Source organism: Lissotriton vulgaris, chromosome 6, assembly GCF_964263255.1.
Source record: "Lissotriton vulgaris chromosome 6, aLisVul1.2, whole genome shotgun sequence".
NCBI classification, from domain to species: domain Eukaryota; kingdom Metazoa; phylum Chordata; class Amphibia; order Caudata; family Salamandridae; genus Lissotriton; species Lissotriton vulgaris.
In genome coordinates this window covers 1,892,482,101-1,892,492,803 of record NC_141694.1, presented here as the reverse complement: position 1 = coordinate 1,892,492,803, position 10,703 = coordinate 1,892,482,101, and positions in this window count along the sequence as shown.

Here is a 10,703-nt window from a genome sequence, read left to right as displayed (position 1 = left end):
GGCCCTTACCAGTCCTTTCAGCAAGTTTGGGGCCGGTATCCCTCGTCAGAACCACTGGGACCGAACCCCTGTGCACCGTATCACCTTGCCGTTGTCAAGGCCACTAAATCTTTGCTGGTTTGATGGCTTGACCTTGGTTGCGTATGATTCCATTGCAGATAAGTAGTTTTTCCATTTCTCAACTTCTCAGTCTCCGACCCTTGCATCAAAATGTTGTTGTGAGGGGTCCGCTAGTCAACATTAGCCAGGGATTGTTCTTCAGAGGAAGCTTTGGGAAATAAAGAATGCCACAGCCAAGTTTACGGTGCATGCAACAACAACTGCAAGCTAGCATCACCAGCCGACACCCATGGACCCTTCAGCTGTAACCGCTGCCGGCACACCTGCAGCACCGCCAAGAACACGGATCCAGCACAACCCGCCCACAAGAACACAACCGAACCGAAGACCCTGCAATGCATCCTCCTCAACGTCCGATCCCTCCAAAAACACGCAACAGAAATCTGGGACCTCCTCGACAGCACCACCCCAGACGTAGCATTCTTCACCGAAACCTGGACCAACACCACCTCGGGACCGGACATCGCCATCCCCCAAGGATACAAGATCTCCAGGAAGGACCGCCCCATCCACCCAGGAGGAGGAATCGCCATCGTCCACAAATCCAGCCTCCGCCTGAGCACACTCCCTGACGAGTCCACAGAACTGATGGAACACCTTCACTTCAAGATACTGGCCATCTTCACCGCCGCCCTCAGAGGAACCCTCATCTACCGACCCCCTGGACCCCGCGGACCCTTCGCCAACTCCATCACGGACATTATCTCCCCGCAGGCCATCGCATCCACCAACTACACCCTGCTGGGAGACCTCAACTTCCACCTCGACAATCAACTGGACCCCAACACCACACCCCTCCTGGACAACCTCCACAACATTGGACTCCGCCAGATCGTGACTGAGCCCACGCACTCAGCAGGACACACCCTCGACCCCCTCTTCACTATAGGAAACTCCATCACCTTCAGCCACACCACCAAACTCCCATGGACCGACCATCGTTGCGTCGACTTCACCTTCAGAACACCCACCATCCACAGACACCAGCACCTGCTTCCACAAAGAAACTGGACCAAAATCACCGATGACCAGCTCACCTCCTCACTCAACAACTCCACCCCAACCATTGCGGAAAACGAGCACCCCAACACCACAGCCCGAACCCTGCATAGATGGATCTCGGACAGCACCAACACCATAGCCCCCCTCAAGAAAAACAATACCAGTGCCAAGAAAGCCAGATGGTTTACCACCGAACTTCGAGAGTCCAGGCGCACATACCGCCACCTTGAAAAGGCCTGGAGAAACACCAAATCCACAGAAGCCCACAACAACTTCAGAGCCGCCACCAACGCCCACCATCAACTCATCAGAGAAACGAGGAAAAAAGCGATTGAAGACAGAATCTCCACCCACGCACACAACAGCAAGGAACTCTTCAGCATCATCAAGGAGTTCGCCCAACCCACCAGCGAGTCTACCGACATCCCTCCCTCACAAGACCTCTGCGACAAACTCAGCATCTTTTTCCACCACAAAATCAAGAGCATCTACGACAACTTCGACGAAGACAACCAACACACTGAACCCTCACCAACCACCCCCGACACCCGGAAACCAGCGATTGATGACTGGACAGCCCTCACCAACGAAGACACACTGAAGACAATGAAGTCAATCCACTCAGGGGCCCCCACGGACCCCTGCCCCCACCACATCTTCAACAGAGCCGCCAACACCATCGCACTCGTGCTCTGCCAAACCATCAACCGCTCCCTGGCGACCGCCTCGTTCCCCGACGACTGGAAACACGCAGAGGTCAACCCCCTCCTAAAGAAACCCTCAGCGGACCCCACCGACCTCAAAAACTACGGACCCATCTCCCTGCTCCCGTTCCCAGCGAAAGTCATCGAGAAAGCCATCAACAGCCAACTCGCCACATTCATTGAGGAACACAACATCCTCGACTCCTCCCAATCCGGCTCCAGAAAAAACCACAGTACGGAAACCGCCCTCCTCGCCGCAACAGACAACATTCGCACCTTACTGGACAAAGGAGAAACAGTAGCCCTCATCCTCCTCGACCTACCAGCGGCGTTCGACACAGTCTCCCACCGCACCCTAATACGCAGACTCTACGATGCAGGAATCCAGGACAAGGCCCTCGACTGGATCTGCTCCTCCCTCTCCGGCAGGACGCAGCGGGTCAGACTCCCCCCTTTCCTCTCGGAACCCACACCGATCACCTGCGGAGTCCCCCAGGGCTCCTCCCTCAGCCCGACGCTCTTCAACGTCTACATGGCTCCACTTGCCCCCATCGTCAGAACCTACGGACTCAACATTGTGTCATATGCAGACGACACCCAGCTCATCCTCTCCCTATCCAACGAGCCCAACACCGCCAGACGCAACTTTCGAGAAGGCATGAAAGCTGTCGCCAAATGGATGAAAAACAGCTGCCTTCAATTAAACACCAACAAAACAGAAGTACTCATCATGGGCCCAAACCCCGACGCCTGGAGCGACACCTGGTGGCCCACCGCCCTCGGAAACCCGCCAACCCCCACAGACCACGCACGCAACCTGGGAATCATCCTGGACTCCGAGCTCAAAATGGACCACCAGATCAACTCTGTCTCATCTTCCTGCTTCCACACCCTCTGCCTCCTTCGTAAGACCTTCAAATGGATCCCCCTCGGACACCGAAAGACAGTCACTCACGCCCTGGTCACCAGCAGACTCGACTACAGCAACGCACTCTACGCTGAAATAAACAAAAACCTCATCCGCAAGCTACAGAACATCCAGAACGCCGCCGCAAGACTGGTCCTCAACCTGCCAAAACACTGCCACATCTCCCAGCACCTGCGCACACTCCACTGGCTCCCCGTTGAGGCGAGAATCACCTTTAAGATGCTCACCCACGCACACAAGGCCCTCCACGGCACCGGACCAGCATACCTGAACGAACAGCCAACTCAAATTCCACGCACCCCAAAGGACCCTACGATCAGCCCAGCTTTCCTACGCCGTGGTCCCCCGCACCGGAAAGACCAGATCGGGAGGCCGCTCCTTCTCCTTCCTCGCGGCCAAAGCATGGAACGCCCTTCCACTCCACCTCAGACAGACAACATCGCTCCCCATCTTCGCAAGAAACCTCAAAACCTGGCTCTTCGACAGACCCCCTCCTTGATGGAATGGAACCTGCACCCCCCACCCCCCCACCCCTAGAGCCTTGAGACCCTTACGGGTGAGTAGTCGCGCTTTAACAAACTCCTGATTGATTGATTGATGCCCAGCATGTCGTGGATAAAGTATTGATATCAGTGGCCTCTAGTGGCACACCCTTAGGCAGTAGGGTCGAATTCGGGATGTCCTGCTGTTGGTCTAGTTCCGGTTTCAGATAGGGAATGTGAGCATGGGGATGGTACCAAATATGTGGAAATTGGCATTTGGCTTCCAACTAGATTAGTTGTGGGTTGGCCATTCCCGTGCCTCCTTGATCGCATGATAATGTCAGGGCATCCCACTTTCGCCGGGATTATGACCCGCCAAGATCAAGCGCAATAGTTGGCTACGTAATGTTCAAAAGAAAGTTTGAGAGCAGGATTGCAATGTTGAGGAAGAGATATAAAAACCGGGGGAGCACAACCATCTTGATAATGGCCACTTGGCCAGCCATTGAGAGTGACAGCTTAATCCACCTCTCAACCTGCACTTCCAGGTTCGCCATTGCCGGGCCATAATTTAAGTGTAGTATTTGGACCTCGTCTTTGTGTATTTGAATGCCAAGGTATCAAGTGAGGCAATCAATCCATTGGAGGGAGTATCTAATCGGTGCTGGATGAGTAGCGTCTGTATGCGGAAATAGCTCAGACTTGGCCCAATTAATCTGCAAGAGACACCCAAAACGTGTTATCTCTTCCACTAAGGGGGGGGGAGGTTGTCTGTAGGATGTGTATTGAAGAGTATGTCATCTGCCTATAGGGAAAGAAGTAGTGGTCCCTGCTTGAGTTGGGGTACTTGATGAAGATGTCTGGCCTGGTGCACAGTCTAAATATTGAGTTTTATATATCGACCTACATAAATATTGAGTTTGAAATATCGAAGGATTCAGAATATCGAGGTCAAGAATATCGTTGGACAGAATAGCGACCCTAAGGTACGTAATACCATTTTGTTTTATATTGATGTAAGTAATATCGAAGTCAGTAATATCAACATCAAATATATCAATGTTACTAATCTCGATGTCACTAATATCGATATTTGTACTGTTGTTATGTATTTTATTATGTATTTAATATGTATGTGTTATTTTTTTTTTGTTACTTGTTTTAAATTATATTTGTACTATTTTTATATATTAACAATGTTATTTTTAAGTAAATTTTATGTTTTAGTACCGGAGCGGGTTGTGGGTTTATAGGGGAATTGTTGGGAAGTAATTTATTAATAGTAAATTAATTAATAATTTTTAGGAGTTACAAATTAATTTTAATTAATTTTTGCATTTAAGTACTGTTGAGGGTAGTGGGTTTATAGGGGAATTGGGTGGGAAGTATTTTAATTTTAAATAAGTAATGATTTATTTTTATTTATTGGTATTCATAATTTTAATTTTTTTATTAATAATTGGCAATTAAATATTGTAATTGTTAATACATTTTTTAATTGTCAATTATTGTTTGTAATTGGTAATTAATTTTTTTAAATGGTAATTAATGTTTGTAATAGGTAATTTTTTTTAATTGGTAATTATTTTTTTAAATTGGTAATTCATTTTTTAATTGGTAATTATTATTTTTAAGTTGGATTTATTTTTAATAATTGGTAATTAATGTTTTATGAAAAGTATTTTTTGGTATAAAAATAATTTTATTGTTTATTTTTTTTCAATTTCTAATCAATTTTTATTAATTAATATGTTGTTTTTTAAAGATTTTTTTAAAATATTTATTATTTGGTAACTAATATTTATTGATTAATATTTATTAGTAATTATTGTTACTTTATTGTTAATTAAATATTCTATTGTAATTACGTGTTCAATAATTATTAATGGGTATTTGTAAATGATGTTGAGTTGTTTAAAATTTAAATTAATATTTATTTTAAAAACAATTTTTTTTTATAGGTATGTTATATTTAATTTCTATGCTATCTAACCCTTTCCTTACTGTTGCACTCACTGGTGTGGGAATATTAATTTTTACCCCTACGCTATACAATGTTTTCCCTACTGTTGCACTCACTGGAGTGGGAATAGTAAATTTTACACCTACGCTATCCAACACTTTCCCTACTGTTGCACTCTCTGGAGTGTGAATAGTAATTTTTACCCCTACGCTATCCAAAGCTTTCTCTACTGTTGCACACACTGAGGTGGGAATAGTAATTTTTAACCCCTACGCTATCAAACATTTTCCCTACTGGTTTGCTCTCTGGAGTTGGAATAGTATTTTTTACCCACCCGCTATCGAACACTTTCCCTACTGTTGCACTCACTGGAGTGTGAATAGTAGATTCTACCCCTACGCTATCCAACGCTTTCCCTACTGTTTCACTCTCTGGAGTGGGAAAAGTAATTTTTACCCCTACGCTATCCAACGCTTTTTCTACTGTTGCACTCTCTGGAGTGGGAATAGTAATTTTTACCCCTACGCTATTCAACGTTTTCCCTACTGTTTTACTCTTTAGAGTTGGAACAGTAATTTTTACCCACCCGCTATCCAACGCTTTCCGTACTGTTACATTCTCCGGAGTGGGAATAGTCATTTTACCCATACGCTAGCCAACACTTTCTCTACTGTTGCACTCTCTAGAGTGGGAATAGTAATTTTTATCCCTACGCTATCCAACGTTTTCCTTACTGTTTCATTCCCTGGAGTCGGAATAGTAATTATTACCCACTCGCTATCCAACGCTTTCCCTATTGTTGCACTCACTGGAGTGGGAATAGTAATTTTTACCCCTGCGCTATCCAACGCTTTCCCTACTGTTGCACTCACTGGAGTGGAAATTGTAGTTTTTACCAATCCGCTATCCAACACTTTCCCTACTGTTGCACTCTCTGGAGTGGGAATAGTAATTTTTACCCCTACGCTATCCAACGCTTTCCCTACTGTTGCACTCTCTGGAGTGAGAATAGTAATTTTTACCCCTACGCTGTCCAACGTTTTCCCTACTGTTGCACTCTCTGGAGTGAGAATAGTAATTTTTACCTTTACGCTATACAAAGTTTTCCCTACTGTTCCACTCTCTGGAGTGGGAATAGTAATTATTACCCCTACCCTATCCAACATTTTTCCTACTGTTGCATTCTCTGGAGTAGGAATAGTAATTTTTACCCCTACACTATTTAACAATTTCTCTACTGTTGAATTTTCTGGAGTGGGAATAGTAATTTTATGTTCTACGCTATCCAATGTTTTCAATACTTTAGTTTTTTTTAACTTTAAATAGTAGTTTTATTTATTTATGTATTTAACATATTTTGTATTATTTTAGATAATGTTGTATTTATTTAACTTTAAAAATGTTGAAAGTATATTAAGTTTTTTAAATTTATTGAATATAATTATTTATTTTTATTTACATTATTATTTTATGTGTGTAGATGTATTTGTAATTTGTAGTATTTATTATTAATTTATAAGTAATTAAAATAATTATTACGAATTATTATTAAGTAAGTATATATTATATATTTTATGTATATTTTTAATTATAGATTTATTATTAAATATGCATTATTTATTAATTTTGAACATTATTAAATATGTTTATTTCATTTACATGCCCCAAAGCACTATGCGTTGTAAAGGCATGCGTTGTAAAAACAGCGTTGTAAAAGCATGCGTGGTAAAAGCATGCGTTGTAATGTCATACATCCAAATTGAAGTACAGTAGATTGGAGTGGGGTAGAATGGGGTAGAGTGAAGTAGATAGGTGTAGAGTGGAGTGTCTTAGAGTAGAGTGGGGTGGAGGGATACAATAGGGCAGGAAGCAGGGGAGTGAGGTAGATTAGAGTGTGGTAGAATGGAGTGGGGTAGATTGGTGGGAAATAGGTGGGAGTGGGATAGAATGGAATAGGATGGATTGGAACGGTGGAGATTGGGGTGGAGTGGGGTAGATTGTGGTAGGGTGGAGTGAGGTAGGGTGTGGTAGATTGTGGTATGGTAGGGTGCTGTAGACTGGGGTACAGTGTGGCAAAATAGAGTGCTGTAGATTGGAGCATGGTGGAGTGGGGTAGATTGGGGTTGACTGTAGTGGAGTAGATGGAGGTATATAGTAGTGGAGTGGGGTGGATAGAAGTACATTACAAAGCAGTAGAGGTCACTGAGGAACAAGCAAATGGGCGTCATTCTGGATAATAGTTTTTACCCGGTCACATAGATGCAGTTGGTCCAACAACAGGGGTGACTTTCAACAGCCATGTTGTTTTCCAGCGAGTAAAACAGTGTTTCAATGACAGGATTTGGAAGGAGGAGGGTCGGAATCAGGCAGTGTCTGATAAGCTATTTTGGCAGGAAACTGCGTTGGCAGCTTTTTTGGCTGTTTGCGGGCCTGTTTTAGTGTCAGGTGGGCCAGTTTTCACGGATGACTTCCCTGATATTTATAAAAGCTTTGCCTGCAACACACACAAATGCATTCAGCCTCCCCTACCTTGTGAAATACCCATTCAGAGCGGCTTTACAAGTTCAAAACTGTTCTAACTTGCAAATGTGGGCCACTTTTGCAGCTACTTGAATCACTAATCAGGGCCACTTTTTCACTGTTCCCAGACCTATTTTTAGTCCCAGTTCAACCCTGGTAATGTGAACAGTGAAAGTACACATGCTTGTCTACTGCACTGCCTGAAGTCCACCCACAATGGTGCATTAATGGCTCAACAGTTGCAACATTCGAGAAACTCAACTGAGAAACAAACCAAGCGGAGTCGCATCTACATCCTGTGATTCTAAGCAAATCACGTATTCTCCCGGTATAAACAAAAATAAATGTGAACTTGCGTAATTTGAAGAAGAAACAGTGCATAGACACTAATTAAGTTAACTGTAGTTCGACCATGAACAGCACAAATGCAAGGAAGTCACGCAGTAAGTGACGCCTCACAAGTGCTACCAATGTAGGAGTCAGCCAAGAAGAGCAATAAAGATGCCAATGAACAGTAAGTGCTTTATTTTAGATACAGTAAGTCATTGCCAATGGAACCTCTGGTTCCATCAGCAGGATTTGATGCTGTAAAACAACCTGTGGTAATGTTTATCATCACTATGTGTTGTCAACCCTGGAACATATCATTCTGCTCGAGTTGTGCCTTGTCCAATATTACCATACCTGATTGAAGTACATAAATACCATTATTATTACTTTTCTTACGAAAGTGTGAAACTACAGGGAAGTCCCCTTGTCATGACCGGAATACTTAATTACTCTTAAAGTGAGGGTAAGCAGGAGGGGAATGAAGAGTGTTCTACACTTGCATGTCCACATTTCCTGTGTTGTAGAGAAACATAGTCCACTTTCCATGGGATGGGACAACCTTAAAGCCAATTGCAGTGTCCACAATGTGCTGTAGTGTTTTTAGATTCACAACAAGGAACAAGTGAACAAAAATGTGTTCTTTTTATTTGTGTTGAAATCATTACAATACACTCTCACTAGTTCATGTCTGCATCACTGTAAACAGGGCTAAAATGCCATGTGTCAAGTCATTTCCAAGATGGTGAAACTCTTCATTACACCTAAACCTGGGCCCGGAGGCTGGGGGTGTAACTGTGGTAATTCTAGTGTTGTCCCACATCTAACACTAAAATTCAGTTTGAAACAGACACTGCACCCACAATAAACATAGAGAAAGAAGTCTGGTAGGACAAAAGCAGGGTTCTTCAGCAACCAAACAGGGGCTCCAAAAAAATGGTCTTAGCTTCCAGTTCTTTCACTTTGAAGTGCACTCCAAGTGTTACACATGGCACAGCAGACCTGTCGAGCAGGATTTTTGACACTGTGCTGTTAAAACAACAGGTGGCATTGCAGGTTTACACTGCAGCAGTCAAGCTACACGGGTAACCCTGCAGGCATGTTTACTGCCTCTTTAGTAGATGACACAACTGGCACTGCAGTCCACATACACCTTTTAACTTCCAGGCCTTGGGTGCAATTTTCTACACCATACACTAGCGACATACAGGCAAGGTAAATATGCCAGTCAGGAATAACAAATAAAGTCTTTGGGTCTGTGTGGTTCCAAAGAAGCATAGACAGTGTAGTGTTGACCTGAATCTGATGAAGAAATTATGAAAAAAACCCTATTTAGGAGAACGTAATCAAATCACCCACCAGGGTGGCATGCTTCATCATCTGGGACCTCCTCTTAGTTGCATATCCTAGTGTAACCAAGGGCTGCAACCCTCTCACTATGAGGGGGGAGCTCACAGATGTTTTGAAAAAGAGAGAAAGTGAGTCTGATCTCCTAAAATCGCTGAAGCATGAGTAAAACAAAATGATTGCAGTGCTCAAAAGTAGTGATTTTAAATTGGCTAGCAAGTGAAAAAATTATTAAATGGTTATCGCTGGGTGTCAAACAATAAAACCAGTGCAAACGCGATCTGAATAAATTTGCGATCGCGTAGGTCTAAGTAGAGGGTCTACATGTTTCGTCCGTCGCGATTGTGCTCCGATCTCAGCCTTCCTTGGGACCAGAATAGAAATGCTACTGCAAAATAGATGTGTACACACTGTGCAAAGAAGTGCCAAAAATGTAGGTAGAACGACACCGCCTACAATCACCTGTGGTCTTCAAGCAAATGATCTACAGGATTTTACGTGTCTCCTATAACAAACAAATATACAAATATGATAACATTCTATCACTTATCAATATCGGTCTACGCTTATGTCATTAAAGAAACTACTCAATCATTTACGTTTCTTATATTCAATGTTCAAATATATTAGCATCATATTCTTATCCGTATCTGTGCGGGTGAAGTCCTCACCACTCCTGCCAACAGCTCAGGGCGTGAGGCGCCATTCTACAAGAAGGAAGAAGGAAAAATAAAAAAATCTAGATTCATGGAATAATTTAATGTGCCATAAGTCTGTTTTAAATTCCTTCTCATATCAACTCACATACATTCCAGACTAATAGACAAAATTACTACTGCTCTATAATCACTGAGTGAAGGCCGAAACATGTAGACCCTCTACTTAGACCTACGCGATCGCAAATTTATTCAGATCGCATTTGCACTGGTTTTAATGTTTGACACCTAGCAATAACCAGACTTGAATCCCTTGCTCTCTTTGCAACTGGATTCAAGCTAGCCTGGCTGAAGAGGGCTGATAGCCCAAAACCGGTCCTAGGATGTTTGTTTCTGGTCCAGGGAAGACATGGCTTGGCAGTTCTGGCTGGACTGTTCCAATGAAGCACAGGGGCAAGACTGATTTGCATATAGCTGTATCTGAACTGGGGTGGGAAAGTGAGCTAAAGAATGATGATGGATTCAACCCAGATCTGTGAATGGGGGTGAGTGTTTGAAAAGTTTCAGCACTCCGAACATCATCTCCCTATGTTTGCTTTTTTCGCCCTAAGTTGGCAGGGTCTGCCCAGACCTGGGTCCCTTGCTCACTTTGCC